At 41.8% G+C, this 13,934-nt stretch overlaps 1 pseudogene across 1 annotated transcript in view; it reads right to left on the bottom strand.

Moving 5' to 3' along the window:
• The window catches only part of LOC144055325 (lysine-specific demethylase 2A-like), a 107,824-nt pseudogene that overhangs the window by 16,346 nt on the left and 77,544 nt on the right, over positions 1 to 13,934 (bottom strand). The window contains exons 18-20 of the transcript XR_013294837.1: positions 3,231 to 3,393; positions 734 to 967; positions 468 to 631 (exon numbers count right to left, since the gene is read on the bottom strand). The product of XR_013294837.1 is annotated as a lysine-specific demethylase 2A-like (transcript). The remainder of the gene's footprint in view (positions 1 to 467; positions 632 to 733; positions 968 to 3,230; positions 3,394 to 13,934) is intronic.

Below are 13,934 nucleotides of genomic sequence, written 5' to 3'. Positions count from 1 at the left end.
AACCACGTTGAGATTTTATGCCTGGGACGTCGTCCTTTTCCAACATGATGCATACGTGAGTGTTGCTACTCTGTTTGTTCGAAAGTTCGGACCTTATGCATATTAATGAGAAAACGTGACATCATTTGAGATCAACTATGTTGACGCACCTGATATGAAGTGATCGCTACACAAGCAATTAGGAGGGTCCCAATTCCTCTGTCTTGTTCACCCTTTTTATGGCTGCTGTGATCCATTGGCTGTGCATTGGTTCCTCTTTTTGTTAGCCTGGAGAATGCGCAATCCTTTTTTTTTTGCCTGTTCTCGATGTGGCACCTGGTCCACAACAGCTGTCTATCATTGTTAAAGTGTGGCGTTTACTCAAAGTGGCGGACGTGTTTTCTACCACTGCCAAAATGGCTGCGCTAACGCCCATTTTGGGATGTGTGACGTGAATGTCCGGATCTCTATACAGTGTATGCTTGTACCTGGAAGCCTGGCTAGAAGGCAGTTGAGCTGTCGTTTAGCCAGGGGCGTCCATGAGAGGTCCAAAGAAGTGGGCTGATGTTTTATGATACCTGCCAAGGCTTGGTTACTAAGGGGATTAAAGCGACTCATATCCAGATGGCTCCATAGATGCTTGTCAAAGCTCCTACATCAAATAAGAAAATGTCATTTAGAAGTTGGAATTTTGGATCTTCAACACAGATAAAACTTCTAGACTACTAGAGTAACACAATCATTTGGGACATACCACTTATACCAGGCCTTGCAGACAGTCATGCATTTGATCAACTCAGCTCTGTTAAGGTATCTGAAAACAGACACCCACACTTCCTTCTGTCCTCCACTCTCATCCACATCCTGAAAAGATGATATGGACAGCAGGGATGCAGGGGAGACACAAGAAGTGGAGGGTTCCCCTTCCTCTGAGGACACAGACTGATCTATAGTGCCCTGGATGACACAGTTATCACGAAGACTTGGCCTGCAAGATAACATTTAACCACTCTGATTTTCACATACACTTGTGATATTCATGTCTTTGACAAATACACTCACCATATATGAATGCACCCTAACAGTCTTGATAATACATTTTGGGACTTCTATGGCATACTACAACATATATACTAAAATGGCACAGATGCAACTGGTTGCCATGGTGATGTGCTTTCTAGGACTGTATTTGTTTTTGTCATTTTTGTTAATTTCTGGCGACCCTAATGCTGCATTCACATCAAAAGCGGGGGGAGGCGTTTCAGCAGCACGTTTGCTTTGGAGCCAATGTACTTCGCACGGACCGGGCCAAAGTGCATGGGGCGGCACGGACCGGGCCAAAAGTTCATGGGGAGGACGCGTTTGGAGCGCTGGGAGGTGGTGCGGTACAGCGAAATCCGCATATTCGTGATGAAAATCCACACATATTCGCCAAAGTTGAAAGATGTGAACTTTTTTCACATTTGGCCTCACGGTAGCCAATCGGCTTTGAGTACGGGCTACGTCAAACACAGCGTCCTGTCTGTTGTCACCCAGAGCGCAACAACATGGTCAGCCAGGACTGAATGGTGAGCAAGGAAGTAGCATAGAAGTGCTGGTAAGTGTATTTACTTGCTGTCGAACTGTACCGAGGTAGCAGTAGTGGTTATCATCCATGCCAAAGCTATTTAGTACAACTGCCGGGTGCCGGATTGCCACTAAAAGAGTGGAAGGGCTAAATCACGTACCTCGAAAAAGGCGCAGATGGAGAAAAAAGTGCCCCGACTGTATAGTCCCAGGAAAGAAGTTGAAGTAGTCAGGGGTGCCCTCTTTTGTTGACTCGCTTAAGTGCTCTACAGTAGTTCTTCACCAAGGCACACGCCTCCTCCTCTCCGGTGTGCGCGAATGCATGAATGAGCGGCAATCGTTACAAAAAAACTATGCGGTAAAACGCTAGTTAAGGAAGTGTTCCAGATCGCTGTCTCGCTTTTGGTGTGAATGTAGCATTACACCGCTTATTTATAGATACGCACAATGACTACAGGACCGATAACACTGATCTTCACATTCATGAATGAAATTGGCTCGTATGTGATGTGCTGATTGTTGATAACTCAGCACAAAAGATCATCGGCCGCCCCCTACCTCCCCTATCCACCATATACAACTCCCGGTGCCTAGGAAGGGCAAAGAAAATCATGAAAAATTATATACACCCCGGCTTCCACCTCTTCAACCTGCTACTCTCTGGCAGGCGTTACAGGGCCATACCAGCTATAACAAACATACTCAGACAGCTGTCACCATACTCAATTCAACTTTGCACCGAGGAACTGATCTGATCATATTAAGGACTGTCATTGCACTGTATAATGTTAAGTACTGCCATATGCATCTCATTAAGAAATATGCTCTAGTTTCAGTCTAAGTACTGTAAATCAACGTTTTTGCACTGTTCATATACAGTATAGTATATTAGCACTGTCATTGCTACCTCCATCACTTGCTGCTTTAACCACATTAATCACTTCATTTTCACTAATGTACTGTACCTGTTTACGCCCAACATGCCTGAGTACCTACAGCATTGCACAAGACTAGCAATATGTATAGTGGATACACTTGTCTTATATTTTTATTTATTTTCTATCTTATTTTATTTTTATTGTACGTATTTTTATTGTCTACTATGTGTGCACTTTATGGCAGAGCTTCAAATCTTATTGTACTTTGTATAATGACAATAAAAGCAATCTAATCTGATTTCCACTTGACCTGGGGTGGGAAAAATCAGCCCTCAAGGGCTGGAGTCTTGCAGGTTTTGGAGGTTTCCCTCTACCAACACAAGCTGATTCCAATCAACAGGATCGTTATCAGGCTTATACAGACCTTGCTGATGAGCCGACCATGTATCAGCTGTGTTGGAGAAGAGAACCATCCAAAACCTGCAGGACTCCGGCCCTCAAGGACCTCAAGTGTGCCCACCCCTGCCAGTAAGTTTGAGGATTTCACTTAATCATCCAATCAGTAGTACCATAGGGCGGTGAGAACAAAGATAAAGGGAGATTTTACGCATGCAAATAGACATGGCATCAAGGTATTACCTAGCCACCTGGCATGCATATAGAATAGAATTCCACAAACTCTTGCCTAACCTTAAGAATGCCTATTTTCTCAGAAAAATGCTCATCTAAACATGAAATAAAAAGTTGAGACGAGACACCACTTTTACGTTTTCCATTTAGATCATCCTAATATTGCAAAACACCAACCTTCCTGGTCCTTGTGGAATTTGACCATCCCGTGTGTCATTGCTCCTGAACCTTAAAGCTTTGGAAAAAGTGGTCTTTCGGTTGATGCTTGGTTGACCACAGGCATTTACCATTGGAGGTGACCTAAAACCCATGGCAGCTTCCATTTTTGGAACAATAGAACCTGTGAAGAAAGACAAAAACATTTTCTATTTAATGTTAGTGATTAGTTGCTGTGAGGAAAGAATAATGCGTTACAAAAGTAATGGTGATCAATGGCTTTGGGGAGAGAATGACTCTAAAAGTAAGGCGCAGGCACACAGACACGTCAGCAGCGGCGCACATCACTTTATGGAGCGTTTAGCCCAAGATTTATTACGATGATACTAGCGATGAAGACAATCAACACGAGCCGAATTTGCTATTCATCAGCAACATCTTTAGATGACCCACCCACAGATTCAAGTCAGTTGGATAAAATCTGTGGAAGGAGTTCTTTAAAATGCCACCCCTATAATTGGCCAAAACTTGGGCAAAATTTGGAAGGGTTAAACATTTCAAGGGCCATTTTTTATAGGTCTTGGTTTGTTTCATTTACCTCAAACTTTTGGTCGACCTAAGTAGACCAAATTAGGCCACGTAGCGTTCTAAAAGAAACAACATGCGAGCGGGAGAGTCACCCTGCCCCATGCCGTGCTCTTGCCATTCACCAGACGCATTCAAGCGTTTTGATCATCCCTTTAGGAACGTGACGGAGGCTTACCTTGCTTTCTTTATAGGCGTTTCTTATTGCTCGGCAGAGAGCCAGTCGCCATTCTATGTCACTACGCACTGAATGTATTGCGACGTAAATAACAATGGCAGCATACGTCCAAATAAAGTTTCTACAATATGCATTAAACTGGAAATTATTTTTGAGAAAATAATTTCATAGTTGTGTTAGTATCATCCAAATAAATAATATAGAGCAAACTTGTCATGACAGTCGGGGTTTCTTTTAAACTCTGCTATCATCTGCTGTCTGTTTTTTAAAAATTGTTTTATTACCATTGCTGTAAGCCATGTCTTCAAGTCAGAAGCTGCATCAAATGCTCTTGCAAATCAAAAATGTGTGTGTGTGTTTTTGTGAGAAAGGGACTACATATTGAAATACATATTAATTAGTTTTTTGTATTGAGTTAAAAAAAAAGCTTTAAAAAACAAACACACAATTATAACCCGCGTACACAAAACCTGCCTTTCTGTTTTCCGTACACCCTTCAAAATCAACTTGGGAACAGTCCGTGGTATATCGGTCGCGGTAACACTCGCTTTTCCTGTACAATGAAAACCGGACATTTTCATGAATTTACAAAACCCGTCCAGACACTGGACAGGATGCAAAAAAGTGGACATGGCCAGGTAAGAGAGGACGTTTGGTCACCCTCCATAACATAACTCTTGCTTTTGCTGGAGGTTTCAACTCCTATCTAGTTTTGGATGTGCTAACAGATGGGGAACAGATAACATTCCCCCCTGGGGAATGTATGTGCAAGCCTCAACCCTGTGCATTCTCAAACCAACCAGAGACAGTTCAAAAAGGAACAACTCTTTGAATTTCCTTCCAGCAGGGACTGGATTTCATTTTTACAACCCACAGGAAACACATACCTCAGTGCCTACTGAGATCTAAAAGCCTGTTTAGCAAGCAGACTAGGAATAAGACTGTTTGACTTTTGCCTTCATTGCAATCTGACCATATATCACTGGCGCAACACTTTTTTTCAAATGATTAAAGGATTCACAGGTCAAAACGCTTCAATCTCCATCTATCCTTTTTTCATTCCCTTTTTATCTTAGTTCGTTAGGTTGCATGTTTTCTTTTTATCTTTGATTCCCATTTTTTATTCAGTTTCATTAATAGGTTAGGCTGTGTGTGTTTACTACATAAATTTGTTGTCTAGAAATTCTGAAATTACTGAGTGGATTAGGAATTCTCTTATTAAAGCAAAGAACTCCATGATTAACTTAAGTAGCAACTTCAGATTATGAATACTTGGTAATAGGATTTTTATCGTTTATTTTGCTCCTATAAACAAGCAAAGTCAACATTAAAGTAGACATTCAAAAAAAAAAACTGTTTTCTTGTCAAACAGTGGTTCGCAACTGTAGCAGCATTTGACAAAATGGAACACTCAAGGCAACTTCATTTTCAATACCTTTAGATGAGCCAGCCACAGTTTGAAGCACATCCCATTAAATCTCTTTGGGGAGCTCAATGTTTCTGTTTAAAAAGTGGTAAATAAGACCAATTTGGAAATTAAATTAGAAAAGGCGGACTTCCTGTTAGAGTCAGTGTATGGCTTCAAGATGCTTTTTTTGTAGGTCTTGGGCTTGTTGCATATGCCTCCCAATTTTCATAGACCAGGGTGAAACAATTGAACTGGGGCTGTTTCATTAAATAAGGCACTTTCACACCAAAAAGTCCAAGAACTTAGAATTCCTGGTAGAGACAGTTCCTGGTCTTAAGAGATTGTGTTTGGCCCACTCGTTGGCGTTCAAACACGGCAACAGTGGGCAAGGTCGTTCATTCAAATGAGACTGATGTCTCATCAAGGTCGTTCATTCAAATGAGACTGATGACTCATCAGTCTCATTTGAATGAACGACATTGCCCAGCATGATGCAGTGAAGAAACTAACTGCACTACCCCTTCTGTCCAACGGGTAGTTCCAACAGAAGAAGCTAGGTTGCAGAATAACGTATAGTTGAGCATGTATTTGCCACCTAGCAAAAGTTAAGTGTACACTATAAATTATCTTGGTAAGGCAGTTGAAAAGGGATTCTAATGTACAATGCCAATCATCCTGCAGACAGTATTTGAGGCAGTGATATATACTAATAAAAAAAAAATCATATTTAAGATTTGAAAAGAGTGTCAGATAGAGTGATGAAACTGAAGCTAGGAATCGAAGGTGTGATGATCAATGTTGTTAGTGGGTATGCGCCACAGGTAGGATGTGAGCTGGAGGAGAAGGAGAACTTTTGGTTGGACCTTGATGAAATTATGCAGAGAATCCCTAGAAGTAAGAGAGTTGTCATGGGTGCAGACTTCAATAGACATGTTAGTGCAGGAAACAGAGGAGGTGATGGGCAAGTTTGGTATCCAGGAGAAGAACGCAGAAGGATTGTGGTTGACTTTGCAAAAAGAATGGAAATGGCAGTCGTAAATACTTTCTTCCAGAAGAGGCAGGAACATAGGGTAACCTACAAGAGTGGAGGTAGGAGTACACAAGTAGACTACATCTTGTGTAGACGGTGTAATGTGAAGGACTGCAAAGTAGTGGTAGGTGAGAGTGTAGTCAGAGAGGATAGGATGGTAGTGTATAAGATGACGCTGGTGGTGAGGAAGACAAAGACGGCAAAGGCAGAGCAGAGGACGAAAGCTGTGGAAGCTGAAAAAGGAAGAGTTGTATGACTTTCAGGAAGGAGTTGAGACAGGATCTGGATCGTCAGGAGTTGCTTCCAGATGACTGGACAACTACAGCAAATTTGATCAGGGAGACAGGTAGGACAGTCCTTGATGTATCATCTGGAAGGAAAGGAAATAAGGAGACTTGGTGGTGGAATGAGGAGGTGCAGAAGTGGATCCATAGAAAGATGTTAGCTAAGAAGAAATGGGACACTGAAAAGACTGAAGAAAGTAGACAGGTGTACAGGGAAATGCAGCGTAAGGTGAAAGTAGAGGTGGCAAAGGCCAAACAAGGGGCTTATGACTTGTATGATAGGTTGGACTATAAGGAGGGAGAGACTGATCTATACAGGTTGGCGAGGCAAAGAGACAGAGATGGGAAGGACATGCAGCAAGTTAGGGTAATAAAGGATAGGGATGAAAGTGCATTGACAGATGCCAGTAGTGTAATGGGGAAGATGGAAAGAGTACTTTGAAGAGTTGATGAAAGAAGAAAATGAGAAAGAACAAAGAATCGAAGAGGTGACTCTTGTGGATCATGTGTTGGAAAAGGGAGCCCACCAAAACCTGCAGGACTCCGGCCCTCGAGGACCGAGTTTGCCCACCTCTGGTGTGGAATCTGTCCATAGAATAACCATCAGTCGAGTACTGCACAAATCCGGCCTGTATGGAATGGTGGCAAGAAGAAAGCCATTTCTAAAAGCGAGCTAAAGAAGTCACGTCTGCAGTTTGCCCGGAGCCATGTAGGAGACACGGTTGAGAAGTGGAAGAAGGTGCTCTGGTCAGATGAGACCAAAATTGAACTTTTTGGCCTACATTTCAAACACTATGTTTGATGTAAGAACAACACTGCTCAACAGTCTCAATACACCATCCCCACTGTCAAACATGGTGGTGGGAGCATCATGCTCTGTGGGTGTTTCTCTTCTGCAGGAACAGGGAAGATGGTGTGAGTCCAAGGGAAGATGAATGGTGCCAAATACAGGACAATCTTGTAAGAGAACCTGTTGGGGTCTGCAATAGACCTGACACAGGGATGAAGGCTCACCTTGCAGCACAATGACCCGAAGCATATACCTAAAGCTACAATGGAATGGTTTAAAAAAAAAAAGAAGAAGAAGAAAAAAAAGGCATCAATGTGCTAGTGGCCCAGTCAAAATCCTGATCTAAATCCAATAGAAAATCTGTGGAGAGATTTCAAGATTAAAGTTCACAAACACTCTTCATCTAACCTATCTTAGCTTGAGATGTTTTGCAAGGAGGAATGGGAAAACATTTCAGCCTCCTGATGTGCAAAACTGATAGAGACATACCCCAAAAGACATTAACTATACATTTGAGGCAGTGAGATGTACAATAAAATGTTTGAAATGGATCACTTTTGATAGTAATTTGTCAGGCGGAGAGACATTTTTTGGTCTTTTAGGGCAGGGGTGCTCAAGTTCGGTCCTCGAGAGCCTCTATCCAGCCTGTTTTCCATGTTTCCCTCCTGCAGCAGAGCTCAATCTAATGATCAGCTAATCAGCAAGATTTGCAGAAGCCTGATAACGATCCTGATCATGAAACACGTGTGTTAGTGGAGAGAAAGATAGAAAACAGGCTGGATAGGGGCTCTCGAGGACCGAACTTGAGAACCCGTGTTTTAGGGTATGTTGAGGGTGGTATTTGAGAATTGAAATACAGAAAGCCCATGATTATTTTCCTGCTAGTTCCCCCATATGTAAGGATACACCATGCAAAATTTTAGTTTTCTGACCATTTATGCATTTTTCGAAATTTGCAATTACACAATTTTGCCAGAAGCTTTTCCCAGAAGCGGTGTTTTTTGGCCCCTGTGAACTAAGGACCCCGAGTTGGGGGTGGTTTAGATCAACTTGTGATGGCCCAAGGTATGAGATAACAGGAAATAATAGTCAAAAAAAGGTAACAAAAAACATCCTGAGGAGTGAACTTGGCTCCCGGCCTAATACACTAATATGTAACTTGCGACTTTGTACCCTATTTATACTGTACTTGTGTATATCTTACATGCAACTGCTTTTATTTCACCATGTTTTACTCTGTTGTTTGCAACATGACTGGCATTGCAAATACTGTACCTAAACTGTATAAACAAAGGTTAAATAAATACATGACTGAATTGACAACTCAAGTTTTTAATCTTTTAATTTTTGCATGGCAAGGCTTTTTGGGGGAAAAAATAACAAATTGTAGATTCCAACTGTTTATTTGTGCACCTAAAATACAAAACAAGCAAAGCCTGAAGCCAGGGTGAATTTTCAGTGCATGTCCGCAACCTGGAGGACATCTGCCTGGTCGTAAATATTTTCGTGTCCTGGAGAGTTTCTGGCTTGCAATGTCCATTTCACTGACTGAATGTATCCCTTCCTGTTGACATAGAAACGCACAATTATAAACAGTTGGCAATACAGGTACCCCTACCCGGTAGTTACTGTAAGTAAAATGTCTTACTGACACAAGTGAACAATGAATGAGGGCTGCTGTTTGGTAGCATGATGATGGGCTCACATTTGTGCCGGCATCGGAAACTTCAACATGTCCATCCACAACAGCTGTAAATTAAAACACATGCAGAAAAAATGTCACAGATTAGTATTAGACAGTATGTCTGTGATGTCTGCATACATTTGCATTTCATCTTCGACAGTTGTCTTCATAATATTTATTCAGGTGAATTTTTTTTATGTACAATACATTTTATTTCAATCATTAATGGAGTACATTTTATGTTCTTATATTTAAGCGCAGTGTCTATGGTTAAACTCTGCATATTACAGTGGATTAAAATGACTTCAAAGATACTTTCATCCATCCATATTTACAAGCAGTTTATTACTTGATTTGGCTAAATTGTTTTTATGTAGGTGGTGAGTAAAGGATGTAGCCGCAGGGGGGCACAAGCCAGTGTCTTCTTGTGCCGGTCCTAAGCCCGGATAAATACAGAGGGTTGTGTCAAGAAGGGCATCCGACGTAAAACTTAGGCCAAATCAAACATTCAAATCAAAAATATGACTTCCATACTGAATTGGTCAAGGCCAGGGTTAACAACGACCGCCATTGGTGCTGTTGAGTGTTGGTGAAAACTGGACTACTGTTGGTCGAAGAAGGAGAGGAGGAAGGTGTGCTCGTAGGAAGGAAGAGAAGAGGAACACCAATAGTCTAGGACTGAGAGTAGGGACTTTGAATGTTGGAACTATGACAGGAAAAGGTGGAGAGCTAGTTGACATGATGCAGAGGAGGAAGGTGGACATACTGTGTGTTCAGGGCACCAGGTGGAAAGGGAGCAAAGCTCGAAGTTTAGGAGCAGGGTTCAAGTTATTCTGTCATGGTGTAGGTACGAAGAGAAATGGAGTTGGAGTTACCGTGAAGGAGGAGTTTGTTAGGAACGTCCCGGAGGGGAAAAAAAAAAAAAGTCAGATAAAGTGATCCCTAAAAGTGAGAAAGTTGTCATTGGTGCAGACTTCAATGGACATGTTGGTGCAGGAAACAGAGGTGATGAGGTGGTGATGGGCAAGTTTGGTATCCAGGAGAGGAACGCAGAAGGACAGATGGTGGTTGACTTTGGAAAAAGAATGGAAATGGCTGTCGTGAATACTTTCTTCCAGAAGAGGCAGGAACATAGGGTGACCTACAAGAGTGGAAGTAGGAGTACACAGGTAGACTACATCTTGTGTAGACAGTGTAAAAAGTAGTGGTAAGTGAGAGTGTAGCCAGAGAACATAGAATGGCAGTGTGTAGGATGACGCTGGTGGTAAGGAAGACAAAGACGGGGAGAACGATGAAGGATGTAGTTAAAGAGGACATGAAGGTAGTTTGTGCGAGAGCAGAGGATGCAGAGGACAGGGTTAGATGGAGGCAACCAATTCGCTGTGGCGACCCCTGAAGAGAAAAGCTGAAAAGAAAAGAAGAAGTTTGTGGTGAGTAAAGCTTTTTTTGTTTTGTAGGTAGGTAGAGGCTTTAGCTTCGGCATCAGCCTGTTATTACTTTATGTAACTTTAAAGTTGCGACGCGAACCTTGTTAGTGACCGGCAATTCACCATCGAGCGTTACGATGAGTGAATTAAGCTTCTATTTCATTACGTTAACGTGACTTTGCGGTGCTAACACTAAGCTAGCGCTAAGCTAAATTCCGGTGAGGTGTGTGACTGGACAAAATGGCCGGTAACACCGTCACGACGGCGCAGCGAACTGGACGTGCACATTTCTGTTATTCATATACACTTGTAAATGTCTAAAGCAATAGTGGTAATCACGGCACGCTAAGAATTTGTCATGCCGACTGTTCACGGCAAAATAACGCTAGGAGGAGATTTTCCGGTCACAGCAAAATAACTACTGACTAAAAGACACAGTCCCACAATTAGGCTCCTGGTAGCGAACTAAATGACATTACAAGTATTTCTGTAAGATTATTGGCATATTTACCTTTGTCTATCCGTGGTGCGCTGACTCCAGTATTGCTCCGGTGATCATAAACTGTTGCGTCGAATTGGCCGTCCCATTCACTCGGCAGTCATTTCTTTTCCGGCTGCCGCTATAGTGATCCATGAGCGTTTTAGTCTTGGTGTAACTTTGCAGCTTATACAGACTTTTTGGGGGTCGTGAGAGCATTTTAGTTGTTTACCTCACCAAGCTTGGCAGTAATAACGTGGTAGCTTCAGTGACGCCGATTCAAAGTCGTGCTGCTGTCTTCTCTCCCAAATGCTTAGAAGAGCCTGTACCTCTGTCCACCTATTCATTTGCTTTTCTTCCATTTGAAAAAATTGCGACTAATGAGGACATCTAGTAAATATTGTAAATAGGGATGGGAATTTATACGATTTTTATGATTCCGTTTTCGATTCTGCATAACGATTCAATTCTTAATCGATTCTCTTATCGATTCTTTTTGGGAAAAAAGGTGAATAAACATAGAATAGCATCCACTTTTTTATGTCTTTGTATCTGTAAACAAGAGACATGTTTAAAAGTAACTTGGCCTTACAAACCCAACAGTGAAGTTATAAGAGGACCACATTCGAGGACTCCTCAATGGGGTCCCCAGAAAAAAATAAAATAAAAAAAGATTTGAAAATAAACATAACTACATTTTATTTAATCTTCTGTAGGAATTTAGCAAATACAACCTAGATTATTTTGTGACAATAATGTCCAACTCTAGTAATATTTCAACACGCAATGAACTGAGCACTGAAAAACTCATCCTCCGCCTCAGTCAATACAGACACAGCCAGTAGACTGGTGTGTGACTCTCGTGAGCAGATTCAGAATGTGTGGAAGTAGCGAGTGTAGCTTTTAAAGTCATGGTTCGTTCTGTACGTCTTTGCAAGTTTTGCAACCTTGAATGAACCCTGATGAAAAACTACAACACTCGCGGGCCGCGGCGTTTATCTTCGTAAGCCGGCGCCGTTTAGTGAGATACAGGATTTAACATTGACAGTTACTAAATGCATGTTTCACATAAAGGCAAACTGGCGCTAATATAACTACCAGTACCTGGAGTGTTTAACGCTTGCATTGCTGGCGGCCGTTGCTGCTGGGTTGATCCCTCCCGGACCGTGGAGCGCTCACAAACACGACAAACGGTAATCGCATGCTGTGTATGCAAATGTGTTTGCATAATAGTAGTGTTTCCTCCCTTAGAGGAAATATCCAATTTGCAAATATTGCAAGTTGGCCTTATGTTAGCTTTTCTTGGAAGATGTCAACAAACTTTCAAGCGTGGTGCCATGTTTGTTGCTCGACACGCACGGAAATGATGCGCGCGTTGTGATGTCATCGTCCCACATGGAACCGATAAGGGAATCGTTAGCAAAAAAGGCAAACAATGCCAAAAAATTTAAACACTGGGAGCCGGTTCTCAACAACACCAGTTTTCGATTCCCATCCTTAATTGTAAATATTGTACGCTCGCAGTAAAACAACAACTGTATGCTCGCAGTTTGGCTAATGGTGGCTGTGCAACCCCCCCCCCCCCCAATTCAAACAACCAATCATCGTTTGTCTGCACACCACGCCCCCCTGTGCAATTCAGAGTAGACGCAAAGTCAAGACAAAATACCCTCCTCAGGTTTAGCAGCTTCGGTAGTACCGTTTCAACCCCCCCCCCCGACCCAGTTTTGTGCGTGAACGCAAACCAGTTTTGTGCGTGAACGCAAACTTTGGACAAACTCCCAGGGTACATAGGAGGTTCCATCATGGGTTCCTGCGGTGTGAAAGCCCCTAAAGTTATGAGGATGCAAGTGAGCCTTTTTTCCCCCCAGATCTTATGTGTGTGGTCCTTACAAAACATAAGAAATCTGAGATAGGGAATTTGGTTTTGTATTGTACTTAACTAGATCATGATCATCAGCTCATCAAGATAAATAAAATATTAAAACATTTCACTGAATATATGTAATATGTAATTTGGGTTTCACTTTTTTAAATTAAATTACTGAAATAAATCAAGCGTTCCACGATATTCTGATTTATTGATATTAGAGATGGGTACTCTTCACATTTGAACCGGTACTGTTACAATACTCGGTACCTGGGAATCGATACCGGTACTGTCTTTGTGTGTGTCTGTGTGTCTCTCTGTCTGTGTGTCTGTCTTTCTGTCTGTGTCTGTGTGTCTCTCTGTTTGTGTCTCTCTGTCGCTGTGTGTCTCTGTCTGTGTGTGTGTCTGTCTCTGTGTGTCTCTCTCTCTCTCTATTTATTTATTGAAAACAAATGAGCCACAAATGAATAGTAAAAATGAAGGTATAGCATTTTACAATTATTGAAGTATAATTAAACATAAATTAATCATACAAAAAAGAAAGAAAGTGTGAAGCAAAGTTCTGTGCAATGAACAACACAACAAATTAAGTTAAACACTAACAGTAAATATATAAATTAATAATTGATATCTTCGTTTCTTGTGCAGTTGTTTTTCAAAAACGGAAAGCCCAATGAATTCAAAGTTTTAACCCACATTGGACTCAAATATAGCAACAACAAAAAAAGACAGTTGGAAGAGGACATGATGTCGGGTACATTCAAATTAATGATTTGAATGTACCCGACGTGGTCTGTAATGCTCGCTACATTTTGGCCACTAGCTTTATTGTTCCAAATTACAATGTATATTTACCGTAAAGGTAAAGCTGTGTACCATCCATGATTCAAATCGGTGGGTGAAGACGGACCTCTCTGTTTCGGCGACTGTGTACTGCACCTAAAAGGCAGGGGACGGCTCTCAGCGAGTGAGGATGCCGTTAGTACCTCAC

Source organism: Vanacampus margaritifer, chromosome 7 (genome assembly GCF_051991255.1).
Source record: "Vanacampus margaritifer isolate UIUO_Vmar chromosome 7, RoL_Vmar_1.0, whole genome shotgun sequence".
Lineage (NCBI taxonomy): Eukaryota > Metazoa > Chordata > Actinopteri > Syngnathiformes > Syngnathidae > Vanacampus > Vanacampus margaritifer.
This window is presented reverse-complemented; position numbering and strand designations above follow the sequence as displayed.